The sequence below is a fragment of the Arachis stenosperma genome, chromosome 9 (assembly GCF_014773155.1).
Source record: "Arachis stenosperma cultivar V10309 chromosome 9, arast.V10309.gnm1.PFL2, whole genome shotgun sequence".
Classification (NCBI taxonomy): Eukaryota; Viridiplantae; Streptophyta; class Magnoliopsida; order Fabales; family Fabaceae; genus Arachis; species Arachis stenosperma.
In genome coordinates this window covers 137,265,721-137,280,777 of record NC_080385.1, presented here as the reverse complement: position 1 = coordinate 137,280,777, position 15,057 = coordinate 137,265,721, and the positions used below count along the sequence as shown (strand labels likewise).

At 41.1% G+C, this 15,057-nt stretch overlaps 1 non-coding gene across 1 annotated transcript; it reads left to right on the top strand.

Annotated features, from left to right (window-relative positions):
* The first annotated feature begins 517 nt into the window (after positions 1-517).
* Positions 518-625, top strand: LOC130953752 (small nucleolar RNA R71). The gene has a single exon (XR_009075913.1). It is a non-coding gene; the product is annotated as a small nucleolar RNA R71 (small nucleolar RNA).
* Positions 626-15,057: the final 14,432 nt, after the last annotated feature.

The following is a 15,057-nucleotide window of genomic DNA, read 5'->3' as shown; positions in this document are numbered from 1 at the left end:
GGTTTACCATTGTTAAACCTGTTTCTTCCACCATTATTATTGAAACCTTGTTGAGGTCTCTCTTGATTCTTCCATGAGAGATTTGGGTGATTTCTCCATGAAGAATTATAGGTGTTACCATAGGGTTCTCCCAGGTAATTTACCTCTTCCATTGAAGGGTTCTCAGGATCATAAGCTTCTTCCTCAGATGAAGCATCCTTAGTACTGTTTGGTGCATTTTGCATTCCAGACAGACTTGAGAAATCAGATTGACTTGTTGAGTCAATATTTTATTCTGAGCCAAAATGGCATTCAGAGTGTCAATTTCAAGAACTCCTTTCTTCTGACTAGTCCCATTGTTCACAGGATTCCTTTCAGAAGTGTACATGAATTGGTTATTTGCAACCATTTCAATCAGTTCTTGAGCTTCAGTAGGCGTCTTCTTCAGATGAAGAGATCCTCCAGCAGAGCTATCCAAAGACATCTTGGATAGTTCAGAGAGACCATCATAGAAAATACCTATGATGCTCCATTCAGAAAGCATGTCAGAAGGACATTTTCTGATTAATTGTTTGTATCTTTCCCAAGCTTCATAGAGGGATTCTCCATCCTTCTGTCTGAAGGTTTGGACTTCCACTCTAAGCTTACTCCATCTTTGTGGTGGAAAGAACTTTGCCAAGAAGGCATTGACTAGCTTTTCCCAAGAGTCCAGGCTTTCTTTAGGTTGAGAATCCAACCATATTCTAGCTTTGTCTCTTACAGCAGAAGGGAATAGCATCAGTCTATAGACCTCAGGGTTAACCCCATTAGTCTTGACTGTGTCACAGATTTGCAAGAACTCAGCTAAAAACTGATGAGGATCTTCCATTGGAAGTCCATGAAACTTGCAATTCTGTTGCATTAGAGAAACTAATTGAGGCTTAAGCTCAAAGTTGTTTGCTCCAATGGCAGGGATAGAGATGCTTCTCCCATAGAAATCAGGAGTAGGTGCAGTAAAGTCACCAAGCACCTTCCTTGCATTGTTGGCATTGTTGTTGTTTTCGGCTGCCATTTGTTCTTCTTCCTTGAAGAATTCGGTCAGGTGCTCTAAAGAGAGTTGTGTTTTGGCTTCTCTTAGCTTTCTCTTCAAGGTCCTTTCAGGTTCAGGATCAGCCTCAACAAGAATGCCTTTGTCTCTGCTCCTGCTCATATGAAAGAGAAGAGAACAAGAAAGTGTGGAATCCTCTATGTCACAGTATAGAGATTCCTTTAGGTGTCAGAGGGAAAGAAAAATAGAAGAAAGAAGAAGGAGAATTCGAACTTGATCAGATATAGTTCGAATTGTGCATTAAGAAGGAGTGATACTCCATAAATAGAAGGATGTGAAGAAGAAAGGGGGGGTAATTTTCGAAAATTAATTATAAAATTTTGAAAACATTTTTGAAGAACACTAATTGATTTTCGAAAACAAAAGTGGGAAAGAAATCAAGTGATTTTCGAAAAAAAGATTTTGAAATTAGACATCAAAAAAGATTTGATTGAAAACTATTTTGAAAAAGATGTGGTTGAGAAGATATGATTGAAAAGTTATGGTCAAAGAGATGTGATTGAGAAGATATGATTTGAAAACAATTTTAAAAGATGTAATTTGAAAACAATTTGAAAAAGATTTGATTTTAAAAATTAATAACTTGCCTAACAAGAAAAGATATGATTCAAACATAAAACCTTTCTCAACAGAAAAGGCAACAATTTTGAGATGTTCAATCAAATCATTAATTGTTAGTAAGTATCTTTTAAAAAGGAAAGAAATTGATTTTGAAAACATTTGATTGAAAAGATTTGATTTGAAAAAGATTTGATTTTGAAAAACTAAAAAAAATTGATTTGAAAACAAAATCTTCCCCCTAGCACCATCCTGGCGTTAAACGCCCAGAATGGTATACATTCTGGCGTTTAACGCCCAAAATGCTACCTCTTTGGGCGTTAAACGCCCAACCAGGTGCCCTGGCTGGCGTTTAAACGCCAGTCTGCCTTCTTCACTGGGCATTTTTGAATGCTCAGCTTTTTCTGTATAATTCCTCTGCAGTATGTTCTGAATCTTCAATTCTTTGTATCATTGACTTGAAAAGACACAAATTAAAAATATTTTTGGATTTTTTTTAATAATCAAAATGTGACAAGAATCAAATAACAATGCATGCAAGACACCAAACTTAGCAGTTTGTGTACTACTGACACTAACAATATGAAAATGCATATGAGACACACAAATACTTCAAGTCAATAGAATTCAAAGATCAAACAAAGAAATATATGCATGGATTCGAAAATTATAACAAAAACATGCATTTGACACCAAACTTAGGATGAGACACTAAACTTAAGCAAGAAACATAAAATATTTTTGGTCTTTTTATGATTTTGTAATTTTTTTGTTTTTTGTGTTTTTCGAAAATTAAATGGGAAAAGGTATCAAAATTCTTAATGAGAATTCCAGGAATCAGTGCAGTGCTAGTCTGAGACTCCGGTCCAGGAATTAGACATGGCTTCACAGCCAGCCAAGCTTTCAAAGAAAGCTTCGGTCCAAAACACTAGACATGACCAAAGGTCAGCCAAATCTTAGCAGATCACTGCTCCAAGAGCAAAATTGATGAGAATCAACAAGCTCTTGTGGTGATAAGTTGAAACCTCGGTCCAATCAGATTAGACATGGCTTCTCAGCCAGCCAGATTTCAACAAATCATCATGAAACTCTAGGATTCATCTTCAAGAATTTCGAAAAAAAAATAATACCTAATCTAAGCAACAAGATGAACCGTCAGTTGTCCAGCCTAAACAATCCCGGGCAATAACACCAAAAACTTGATGTTGTTGCCGGATCTTGGCACTGATGTTACCAAAAGCTTGCTCAAAACTTGAACAATCCCCGGCAACGGCGCCAAAAACTTGGTGCGCGAAATTGTGAACAATACTTTTTCACAACTCAAATAATCCCTGGTCATGAACTCCAAGAACTTGGTGGCTCAATACCATGGCATTACACAACTTCGCACAACTAACCAGCAAGTGCACTGGGTCGTCCAAGTAATAAACCTTACGTGAGTAAGGGTCGATCCCACGGAGATTGTTAGCATTGAAGCAAGCTATGGTCATCTTGTAAATCTTAGTCAGGCAAACTCAAATATATATGATGATGAACGAAAATAACATAGAAGATAAAGATAGTGATACTTATGTATATCATTGGTGTAAGAGCTTCAGACAAGTGTATGAAGATGCCTTCCCTTCCGTCTCTCTGCTTTCCTACTGTCTTCATCCAATCCTTTCTTACTCTTTTCCATGGCAAGCTTGTGTAGGGTCTCACTGTTGTCAGCAGCTACCTCCCATCCTCTCAGTGAAAGCGATTGCATATGTCCTGTCACGGCATAGCGGAATTCAGCTGTCGGTTCTCGTTCAGGCCGGAATAATATCCATTGATACTTTTGCGTCTGTCACTAACGCCCTAGCCTGCTAGGAGTTTGAAGCACGTCACAGTCATTCAGTCATTGAATCCTACTCAGAATACCACAGACAAGGTTAGACCTTCCAGATTCTCTTGAATGCTGCCATCAGTTCTTGCCTATACCACGAAGACTCTGATCTCACGGAATGGCTGGCTCGTTTGTCAGGCGAGCACTCGGTTGTCAGGCGATCAACCATGCATCATGCAATCAGAAATCCAAGAGATATTCACCAAGCCTCGAATGCTTGTAGAACAAGAGTGGTTGTCAGTCACCTTGTTCATAGGTGAGAATGGTGATGGGCGTCAATCATCACCTTCATCATGTTGAAGAACAAGTGATATCTTGGTAAAAGAACAAGCGGAATTGAATGGAAGAACAATAGTAATTGCATTAATACTCGAGGTACAGCAGAGCTCCACACCTTAATCTATGGTGTGTAGAAACTCCACCGTTGAAAATACATAAGAACAAGGTCTAGGCATGGCCGAATGGCCAGCCCCCAAATGATCTAAGAACTAGATGTCCAAAGATGATCAAAGGATCAAAAACAATCCAAAGATTTCTAATACAATAGCGACAGGTCTTACTTATAAGAAACTAGTAGCCTAAGGTGTACAGAAATGAGTAAATGACATAAAAATCCTCTTCCGGGCCCACTTGGTGTGTGCTTGGGCTGAGCAATGAAGCAAATTTCGTGTAGAGACTCTTCTTGGAGTTAAACGCCAGCCTTGGTGCCAGTTTGGGCGTTTAACTCCCATTTGGGTGCCAGTTCCGGCGTTTAACGCTGGGATTTCTTGAGGTGACTTTGAACGCCGGTTTGGGCCATCAAATCTTGGGCAAAGTATGGACTATCATATATTGCTGGAAAGCCCAGGATGTCTACTTTCCAACGCCGTTGAGAGCGCGCCAATTGGGCTTCTGTAGCTCCAGAAAATCCACTTCGAGTGCAGGGAGGTCAGAATCCAACAGCATCTGCAGTCCTTTTTGGTCTCTGGATAAGATTTTTGCTCAGGTCCCTCAATTTCAGCCAGAAAATACCTGAAATCACAGAAAAACACACAAACTCATAGTAAAGTCCAGAAAAGTGAATTTTAACTAAAAACTAATAGAAATATACTAAAAACTAACTAGATCATATCAAAAACATACTAAAAACAATGCCAAAAAGTATACAAATCATCCGCTCATCAAGCACCTTCTGGGCGTTAAACGCCAGAAAGATGCACCTTCTGGGTGTTTAACGCCAGTCTGCTAGCATCCTGGGCGTTCAGAAAAACGCCCAGTGACAAAGGACTTCCTGGCGTTCAACGCCAGAAAGAAGCACCAAATGGGCGTTGAACGCCCAGGAGAAGCAACTATTGGGCGTTAAACGCCCAACACATGCATCATGTGGGCGTTTAACGCCAGGATGGTGGGGAGGAGGTAAATTTCGTTTCTCTTTACAAATTTTCTAATTTTTCATGTTCCAATTCATGATTTCTTGCATAAACATATTTTAAATTATCATCCCTGAATTCAAATTAGTGTTCTAAAAACTCAAATTTCCAAAATCCCTTTTTCAAAAATATCAAATGTATCTTAATTCATAAACACTAATCTTTTTCCAATCCAATTCTTTTTCAAATATTTTTAATTTCTTCTCATATCTTTTTTCAACTCATCTTATCTTTATTTGAAAATGCCTTTCCTTCTACTCCTCTCCTTTCCTTTCTTTTGCTTGAGGACAAGCAAACCTCTAAGTTTGGTGTGATTTGCCATGATCACTGAGCTAAAACTCATTAAGATCATGGCACCTAAGAGAACAGGAAGAGCAAGGATGTGAACTTAAGGGAGCTGAAGTGTCAGAAATTAATTCTTGAAGGCACCCCACAGACTAGAGGAACATCCACTGCCCAAAATACAGGTTGTTAAGTTCTAATTCCAGCTTTAACTCTGTGATAGTATTATTATAGGATTTTACCTTAGAAATTATATAGTAGTAGTAATTAGTATGTCTATTTTGATTTTATTTCCAATTAAGCTATAATTTATTTTTCTCATCATCATCAGGCATGAATAAAGTAGTATAAATTTTTTTAAGAATAAAGAAGTAATTTATATTTTTGAGTTCTTAGTAATAAAAATTTATAATTAATTATATGTGGTGGCAATACTTTTTGTTCTCTGAATGAATGCTTGAACAGTGCATAAATTGTACTTTGAATTTGATGAATATTGGCTCCTGAAAGGATGAGGAACACGAAAAATATTATTGATGATCTGAAAAATCATGAAATTGATTCTTGAAGCAAGAAAAAGCAGTTTCAAAAACAAAAAAAAAATTTACAATCAAAAGGAATAAAAGCCAAGCAGCCCTTAAAACCAAAAGGCAAGGGTAAAGAGGATCCAAGGCTTTGAGCATCAATGGATAGGAGGGCCCAAGGAAATAAAATCCAGGCCTAAGCGGCTAAACCAAGCTGTCCCTAACCATGTGCTTGTGGCATGCAGGTCCAAGTTACAAGCTTGAGACTGAGTGGTTAAAGTCGTGATCCAAGGAAAAAGAGTGTGCTTAAGAGCTCTGGACACCACTAACTGGGGACTTTAGCAAAGCTAAGTCACAATCTGAAAAGGTTCACCCAGTTATGTGTCTGTGGCATTTATGTATCTGGTGGTAATACTGGAAAACAAAGTGCTTAGGGCCACGGCCAAGACTCATAAGTAGCTGTGTTTAAGAATCAACATACTATACTAGGAGAGTCAATAATACTATCTGAATTCTGAGTTCCTAAGGATGCCAATTATTCTGAAATTCTAAAGATACAGGGAGATGCCAAAACTGTTCAGAGACAAAAAGCTACAAGCCCCGCTCATCTAATAAGAATCTGAGCTTCATTTAAAACTCTAAAATATATATTACTTCTTAATTTCTGTTAGAACCTATTTTATTCATCTAGTTGCTTGAGGACAAGCAACAGTTTAAGTTTGGTGTTGTGATGAGCGGATATTTTATACGCTTTTTGGGGGTAATTTCTTGTAGATTTTTGTATGTTTTAATTAGTTTTTAATAGAATTTTATTAGTTTTTAAGCAAAAATCATATTTCTGGACTTTACTATGAGTGTGTGTATTTTTCTGTGATTTCAGGTATTTTCTGGCTGAAATTGAGGGAGCTGAGCAAAAATCTGACTTAGGCTGAAAAAGGACTGCTGATGCTGTTGGATCCTGACCTCCCTGCACTCGAAATGGATTTTCTGGAGCTACAGGAGTCCAATTGGCGCGCTCTCAACGGCGTTGGAAAGTAGACATCCAGGGCTTTCCAGCAATATATAATAATCCATACTTTGCACAAGGATAGACGACGTAACTTGGCGTTGAACGCCAAGTACATGCTGCTGTCTGGAGTTAAACGCCAGAAAAACGTCATGATCCGGAGTTGAACGCCCAAAACACGTCAAAACCTGGAGTTTGACGCCAAGAAAGGTCTTCACACGTGGAAAGCTTTAGTCTCAGCCCCAGCACACACCAAGTGGGCCCCAAAAGTGGATTTCTGCACCAATTATCTTAGTTTACTCATATTCTGTAAACCTAGGTTACTAGTTTACTATTTAAACAACTTTTACAGACATTTCTTGTACCTCATGACATTTTTCAGATCTGAATTACATACTTTGTGACGGCATGAGTCTCTAAACTCCATTGTTGGGGGTGAGGAGGTCTGCAGCGTCTCGATGATTTAATACAATTCCTTTGTTTTTCCATTCAAACACGCTTGTTCTTATCTAAGATGTTTATTCGCGCTTAATTGTGAAGAGGGTGATGATCCGTGACACTCATCACCTTCCTCAATCCATGAACGTGTGCCTGACAACCACCTCCGTTCTACATCAGAATGAATGAATATCTCTTAGATTCCCCAACAGAATCTTCGTGGTATAAGCTAGATAGATGGCGGCATTCATGAGAATCCGGAAAGTCTAAACCTTGTCTGTGGTATTCCGAGTAGGATTCCAGGATTGAATGACTGTGACGTGCTTCAAACTTGCAACCTGCTGGGCGTTAGTGACAGACGCAAAAGAGGGATTCTATTCCAGTAGGAAGCGAGAACCAACCGGTGATTGGCCGTACTGTGACAGAGTGCGTGAGCATTAGCTTTCACTGCGAGGATGGGAAGTAGCCATTGACAACGGTGACACCCTACAGAGAGCTTGCCATGGAAGGAACCTGCGTGTGAGAAGAGGATTCCAAGGAAGAGTTGAAGTCAAAGGACAAAGCATCTCCAAAACTCCAACATATTCCACAATCCTTTACAAACAAGTAACTCTATTGTTCAAGTAATCCAAACAATTTTCTTTCTTCTCCTGACTAAGACAAATAAAATAAATATTGATTGCTTCAAGCCAATAATCTCTGTGGATTCGACCCTTACTCACGTAAGGTATTACTTGGACGACCCAGTACACTTGCTGGTTAGTTGAACGGAGTTGTGTTCACTAGTGCCAATTTCTAAAATCCAATTACAAGGAAAAAGGATCACAATTTCGTCCACCAGTAATCCTCTTTCTTGGACCTTTATTAGGTCTCTTTCAGGGATTACTTTTACAACTTGTTTTGTAGGAGACCGACTTTGTTAGGTCGGTCTCTTCTAAGTTGTTTTTGTTATCCTCTTTCTTGGACCTTTGTTAGGTCTCTTTCAGGGATTACTTTTACAACTTGTCTTTGTAGGGGACCGAATTCGTTAGGTTGATCTCTTCTAAGTTATTTTTGTAATCCTCTTTCTTGGACCTTTGTTAGGTCTCTTTCAGGGATTACTTTTACAACTTGTCTTTGTAGGAGACCGACTTCGTTAGGTCGATCTCTTCTAAGTTATAGCAATTCCTCTTTAATAGGGTTGGCCAGACCTCTTTCCAGGGATTTGCTGATAACTTGGATTGACTTGGTCCGACTTTTTAGTGTCGGCCAGTCTTTTTAAGTTATTATATAGCAATCCGTAAGACCTCGTCAGGTTCTTTTTGGGATCACTTTTGATAACTTCTTGCATTATTCTATGTTCATCCTTTTCCGATTTGTAGATGGTGGTTTCTGTCCTGGTTTAATCAACCTTTAGGTGAATCACGTTTTCACCTTTGTTGGTCAATCATTCCTATCGAGATCGTATAGTGAATCTGTTCTTCACTTTCTGTTCGATCCGTTGCTTTATAATCGGACGATGAATGCTTCAGATTAATGCGTCTTGGGAATTTGTAGAATATCTGAAATGTATTTTATTTAAAGAAAGTGCAAATATATACAGGTGGGAGTTTTTCATACCCTTAAGTCAGATTTAAATCTCAATCTTGATGCCTCATTAAAAAACCTTTTCAGGAAAAAGAGTGCATCTTGTGATGAGACCTTCATCTAACTATAGTACCTTCTTAGGTTACAGGCGTGCCATGATCTGGGAAGTTCTCGTCCCTCGAGTTCGGACAGTTTGTAGTAGCCCTTCCCAAGTACCTCTGTGACTCGGTAGGGTCCTTTCCAGTTGGCTACCAGCTTTCCTTCTCCGGGTCGAGTTGTTCCAATATCATTTCGGATTAAGATGAGATCATTCTCAGCGAAACCTCTTGGCACTACCTTTTGATTATATCTGGAAGCCACTCGCCGCTTTAGTGCTTCTTCTCTGATTTGAGCTCTCTCTTGGATTTCCGAAAGTAGGTCGAGCTCTTCTCTTTGAAGTTGAGAGTTGGTTTGTTCATTGTAGTGGACTACTCGGGGAGACCCTTCCTCAACTTCTATTGGAATCATTGCCTCCACTCCGTATGTTAATCAAAATGGTGATTCGTTCGTAGTGGAATGTGGAGTTGTTCGATACGCCCATAGGACTTCTGGAAGTTCCTCGGCCCAAGCTCCCTTTGCTTCTTGTAGTCTCCGTTTCAGCCCGGCCAATATGACTTTGTTGGCTGCTTCGGCTTGTCCATTGGCTTGGGGATGTTCGGCTTGGCCAAAATGTTCAAGTCGGCTACTAGTTTTCTGAAGCCTGCATCTTTGAATTGGGTGCCATTATCTGTGGTGATGGAGTATAGAACCCCGAACCTTATAATAATGTTCCTATATAGGAATTTTTGACTTCTTTGAGCAGTAGCGTTGGCTAGGGGTTCTGCCTCGATCCATTTTGTGAAGTAGTCTACCCCTACTATGAGGAACTTGACTTGTCCCGATCCCTGGGGAAAGGGTCCGAGAAGATCGAGTCCCCACTTTGCAAATGGCCAGGGTGAGGTTACGCTGATGAGCTTTTCCGGCGAGGCGATATGAAAGTTGGCATGCTTCTGACATGGTGGACATGTCTTTACAAATTCGGTAGCTTCCTTTTGTAGAGTTGGCCAATAGAATCCCGCCCGGAGTACCTTTTTGGTGAGAGCTTACGCTCCGAGATGATTGCCACAAATGCCGCTGTGTACTTCCTCCAAGACTTCCTTTGTATTGGAAGTCGGTACGCATTTTAACAATGGTGTTGAGATCCCTCTTTTGTATAGGGTGTTGTTTATGATAGTGTAGTACTGTGCCTCCTTTTTTAACCTCTTTGCCTCTTTTTCATCTGTGGGGAGCGCTTCTGTTTTGAGGTAGTTAATTATGGGGGTCATCCATCCTTGATCCCGACCTGTTATTGCTAGGATTTTTTCTTCTTCCGATATTGATGGGTTCTGCAGTATTTCCTGGATGAGGCTTCTATTGTTGCCCCCTGGTTTGGTGCTGGCTAGTTTTGAGAGTGCGTCAGCTCCGGCATTTTGCTCGCGGGGTATGTGGCAGATCCTATATTCCCCAAGTTATCCGAGCTGTTCTTTGGTTTTATCCAAATATTTTTTCATGGTAGGATCTTTTGCTTGGTAACTTCCCGTTATTTGCGAGGTAACGACTTGTGAGTCGCTGTAGATGTTGAGTTTCTGAGCTCCAACTTCCCTAGCCAGCTTCAAACCAGCTAATAACGCTTCATATTCAGCTTAGTTGTTTGAGGTCGGGAATCTGAATTTCAGGGAAAGCTCAAGTTGGGTTCCTTGGTTGCTTTCGATTATCATACCTGCACTGCTTCCAGTTTTATTCGAGGAACCATCCACGTATATGTTCCACTCTATGGGGATTTCTGTGGTGTCTATGAATTCAGCAATAAAGTCGGCTAGGTATTGTGATTTGATGGCTGTCTGCGCCTCGTATTGGAGGTCGAACTCGGACAACTCGATTGCCCACTGTAGGATTCTTCCTGCTAGATCTGTTTTTTGCAATATCCCTTTTATGGGCTGGTTGGTCTGAACTTTAATGGTGTGCACTTAGAAGTATGGGCGAAGTCGTTGGGATGCGAGTATCAGAACGTAGGCAAACTCATCTATTTTCTGGTAGTTCAGCTCTGACCCCTGTAGTGCTTTACTAATGAAGTAGACGGGTTGTTGTCCCCCTTCATCTTCTCTAATTAGTGTTGAGGCTATTGCCCGAGATAGGATGGGGGGCTGTCCCAAGAATTCTTTGAAGTCTCGGAAGGCTTGTTCACATTCCATTGTCCACTCGAAGTTTTTTCCCTTCCTTAAGGTAGCGTAGAAGGGGAGGGATCTTATTGCTGACCCTATTAGGAATCTAGACAAGGCCGCCAATCTCCCATTGAGTTGTTGTACTTCTTTGACACAGGTCGGACTTTTCATGTTGAGTATGGCCTGGCATTTATCTGGATTTTCCTCGATTCCTCTTTGTGTGAGCATAAAGCCCAAGAATTTACCTGCTTCCACTGCGAAGGTGCATTTAGCCGGGTTGAGTCGCATGCCGTGCTTCCGTATAGTGTTGAACACTTGAACCAAGTCGGTTAGTAATGTTTCTTCGCTTTGTGTCTTTATCAACATGTCATCCACATAAACCTCCATGATTTTTCCGATGTGGTTTGAGAAGACTTTGTTCATTAGCCTTTGATAAGTGGCTCCCGCGTTCTTAAGGCCGAAAGGCATTACGATGTAACAATAATTTGCTTTTGGTGTGAGAAACGAGGTTTTTTCTTGATCCGGTGGATACATTGGGATCTGGTTGTAGCCTGAGTATATCCCGATGAGGCATCTACTAGAGCATCGATGCTTGGGAGCGGATAAGGGTCTTTTGGGCAGGCTTTGTTGAGGTCGGTGTAGTCGGTGCACATTCGCCATTTCCCATTTGACTTTCTCACCAAGACGACGTTTGCTAGCCATAGTGGGTATTTAAGTTCTCTTATGAACCCTGCCTCTAGTAGTGCTTGTACTTGTTCTTCTACAGCCTGAGACCGTTTTGTCCCGAGTTTTCTTCGTCTTTGTTGTACCGGCCGGGATCCCAGGTAGACTGCCAACTTGTGGCTCATTAGTTCGGGATCTATGCCTGGCATGTCGGCGGCTTTCCATGCGAAGAGATCAACATTATCTCGTAGGAACTGTATTAGTGATTCCTTTGCGTCTCCTTCCAGGATCGTGCCAATATTAGTTGTTTTATCCAAGGTATCTCTAATCTGGAATCTTTCTATTTCTCCTTCGGGTCGTGGGCGGAGTTCTTCTCGTCTCTGATCTCCGCCGAGTTCGATTGTGTGGAACTCTCCTCCTTCGCCTCGGAGGTTTAGACTTTCGTTATAACAGCGACGCGCCATCTTTTGATCTGCTTTTATTGTAGCTATCCTTTCTGTAGTTGGGAATTTCATACGTAGATGTGGAGTTGAAACTATTGCGCCGAGTTGATTTAACGTTGTCCGACCTATTAAGGCATTGTAGGCTGAGCTTACGTCGACCACGATATAGTCTATCTTGAGTGTTCTAGATTGGTTCCCCTTTCCGAAGGTTGTATGTAACGATACGTATCCCAGTGGTTGTACTGGGGTATCCCCAAGTCCGAACAGGCTGTTCGCGTATGCTCTTAGCTCTTTTTCTTCTAAGCCGAGCTTGTCGAAGGCAGTTTTGAATAAGATGTCGGCGGAGCTTCCTTGGTCAATTAATGTACGGTGGAGGTTGGCGTTTGCCAATATGATTGTGATGACCATGGGGTCGTCGTGTCCTGAGATGATTCCGGATGTATCTTCTTTGGTAAACGTGATTGCTGGGATGTCTGGTGCCTCCTTCTTGCCTTCGACATGGTATACTTCTTTGAGGTGTCACTTGCGGGATGATTTGAAGATTCCTCCTCCAGCAAATCCGCCGTGTATCACGTGGACATGTCTTTCCGGTGTGCGGGGTGATCGTTCAGATCGTCCGACATCTTCATCCCTTCTTCTTTTTCTTGGTTCTTCGTCCCGATTGGCCAGGAACCGATCTAGTTTTCCTTCCCTTACTAATTTCTCTATGACGTTTTTCAATTCAAAGCATTCGTTGGTGGAACGTCCTCGGACTCGATGATACTCACAGTATTCGTTCCGATTTCCTCCTCCTCTTTTACCTTTAAGTGGCCTGCTGGGGGTATTTTTTCCGTATGGCAAACTTCTTTGTAAATATCTACCAAGGAAACCCTAAGAGGGGTGTAGTTATGATATTTTTTTATTTTCTTTCCGGAGCGATCTTCTTTTTTCTTGGATTCTTTATCTTTATCTCGGTAGGCAGAACCGAACCTCGAGGCTTCCCCAAGTCGAGAATTATCCTCCATGTTGATGTACTTCTGCGCCCGTTCTTGTATTTCGTCTAGGGATGCCGGGTATTTCTTTGATATAGATTGGCTAAATGGTCCTTCTCGTAGGCCATTTATGAGGCCCATGATGGCAGCTTCTGTTGGTAGACTTTGTATGTCCATGCATGTTTTGTTGAATCTTTCCATGTAGTTACGAAGACCCTTCCGATCTCCTTGTTTGATCCCTAGTAGGCTGGGTGCGTGTTTGGCTTTGTCCTTTTGTATGGAAAATTGGGCCAGGAACTTTTTAGCCAGGTCGTCGAAACTCGAGATGGATTTTGGAGGTAGGTTGTCGAACCATCTAATGGCTGTCTTGGTAAGAGTTGTTGGAAAGGCTTTGCAGCAAACTGCATCTGAGGCATCAGTGAGGTACATTCTACTTCTGAAATTGCTGAGATGGTGGTTGGGGTCCGAGGTGCCATTATACAGAGTCATATCTGGAAGTTTGAAATCTTTTGGGATTTTGGTCTTCATAATTTCCCTTGTGAATGGATCTTGATCTTTGTGAGAGCTATCCTCTGGGGTGGATCGAATAGCTTTAGTTTTAAGATCAGCTTCGAGTTTCATAAGCTTATCTTCTAATTCTCAGTGCCGCCTTATCTCCCGATGTAGATCCTCTTCTTTTTCGCGTTGATGTTGGGCTTCTTTCTCAAGTTTCTTTAATCGATTCTGAAGTGCTTCTATCACCCCTGGATTTGATGAATTTTTGCCTCCATTGGGTTCCGGGGTATCTTTAAGTATAGTATCCGTGTTCTTGTGTGGCGTTCTATCTTCCAAACCTCAGTCGTGGTCGTTGTCATGGTTGTCCACCATGGTGTTAGGATGACTGATGAGCGGATAATTTATACGCTTTTTGGAATTATTTTTAGTATGTTTTTAGTATGTTTTAGTTAGTTTTTATTATATTTTTATTAGTTTTTAGTTAAAATTCACTTTTCTGGACTTTACTATGAGTTTGTGTGTTTTTCTGTGATTTCAGGTATTTTTTGGCTGAAATTGAGGGACCTGAGCAAAAATCTGATTCAGAGGCTGAAAAGGACTGCAGATGCTGTTGGATTCTGACCTCCCTGCACTCGAAGTGAATTTTTTGGAGCTACGGAAGCCCAATAGGCGCGCTCTCAACTGCGTTGGAAAGTAGATATCCTGGGCTTTCCAGCAATGTATAATAATCCATACTTTGCCCGAGATTTGATGGCCCAAACCGGCGTTCCAAATCAGCTCAAAACTGCCCAGCGTTAAACGCCGGAACTGGCACAAGAATGGGAGTTAAACGCCCAAACTGGCACAAAAGCTGGTGTTTAACTCCAAGAAAAGTCTCTACACATGAAATCTTCAATGCTCAGCCCAAGCACACACCAAGTGGGCCCGGAAGTGGATTTTTATGTCATTTACTCATTTCTGTAAACCATAGGCTACTAGTTCTCTACATATAGGACCTTTTGCTATTGTATTTTCATCTTTGGATCATTTTAGATCTTTTGATCATCTTTGGACATCTAGTTCTTAGATCAGATCTTTAGATCTTTGAATCTTTTGATCACGTTTTGGGGGTTGGCCTCACGGCCATGCCTAGACCTTGTTCTTATGTATTTTCAACGGTGGAGTTTCTACACACCATAGATTAAGGTGTGGAGCTCTGCTGTACCTCGAGTATTAATGCAATTACTATTGTTCTTCTATTCAATTCAGGTTGTTCTTGTTCTAAGATATCACTTGTTCCTCAACTTGATGAATGTGATGATCCATGACACTCATCATCATTCTCACCTATGAACGTGTGCCTGACAACCACCTCCGTTCTACCTTAGATTGAGTGGATAACTCTTGGATCCCTTAATCGGAATCTTCGTGGTATAAGCTAGAATTTGATGGCGGCATTCAAGAGAATCCGGAAGGTCTAAACCTTGTCTGTGGTATTCTGAGTAGGATTCAATGATTGAATGACTGTGACGAGCTTCAAACTCCTGAAGGCTGGGCGTTAGTGACAGACG